The following is a 1190-nucleotide window of genomic DNA, read 5'->3' on the forward strand; positions in this document are numbered from 1 at the left end:
TCCACTTTGGAATGTTATTTTTTATCTGGACCAATTTGGCTTTATAGAAGACAGAATCTGTAGTAGTAAAGACATGATCTAGTTCAGAATTATGCAGTACAATTAAGTGTACACTTTGTTTTCAGAATGCCTACTTGGTGATTACTGTGAAGTGCTTTAGTGTATATCTGCAGGGGAAGCGTACTGGAGTAACACCTTACTTAGGAAATCACAAGTCTGGGACAACTCTCATTTTTTCCCAGCTTGGTCCTGGAGGCCAATTGCTGTTGACTGGCCTCTCAAGGCAAACAAGTTATTGAGTCACCAGTATATATTGTTAACAACAGGCAGAAAGTGACTTGGCTAGCTTTTGTCCCCTACTGGACTGATGGCACTAACCTAGTGTCACATAGAGATCTTTTGAATATTTTAGTCTTGAGTGTTTACCTTTTCATAACTTCCACCCCTTTGACCTCTCAGGTTCCTTCTGTGAGATATACTTCTTTTTTAACTTCCCAAATTCTTTTTTTTTTTAGTTGAAAAGTACTATAGGATCGTGGTTAAGCCAATGGGCTTTGGTGTCAGAAACAGCTAAATTTAAATCCTACACCTACCATTTACTGGCTTTAAGAAGTGCAGCTTAACTTCTCTTAAGTTCAATTTTCTTGTCTGTATGAAGGGAATGATAATAATCATAAAATGTAGTTATGTTTTGTTACATAAATAAAATGAGATTATTTAGCTTAGTTACTAAATAAATGTTTCCTATTATTATCATCATTCTTCTCATTTAATTTCTATATCAGTGTGTATAATACAGCACAGTTGTATAAGGACAAATTAGTCAACAGGAAAGTTCCTTAGTATACAAGTGATTGATTTAAGGAATATTCCTTTGGGAATTGTTAACTTTGACTGCTGTCTCTTCTTTGTCCATTCTGCACTATCTATTATATTCTAACAAGAGGATTAGCTAACCCTAGTGAAGATTGTGAAACAGCCACAGAATTTTGGGGGAGTTAATGATTTGCTCAGTGCATACCATGCCCACAACCACTTATCCAGGAGTGACTCCTTACACATTCATCACCGTATTTTATATTAAGCATCATAACATCATCCTGGCTACCTAATTTATCCAGGAGTATTGAACCAAAGGTAGCTATTTATAGGCTTGTCAGAAAACTTTATGCAGCAGGAACAATTCTATA

The sequence above is a fragment of the Hipposideros armiger genome, unplaced genomic scaffold (genome assembly GCF_001890085.2).
Source record: "Hipposideros armiger isolate ML-2016 unplaced genomic scaffold, ASM189008v1 scaffold_446, whole genome shotgun sequence".
Taxonomy (NCBI): Eukaryota; Metazoa; Chordata; class Mammalia; order Chiroptera; family Hipposideridae; genus Hipposideros; species Hipposideros armiger.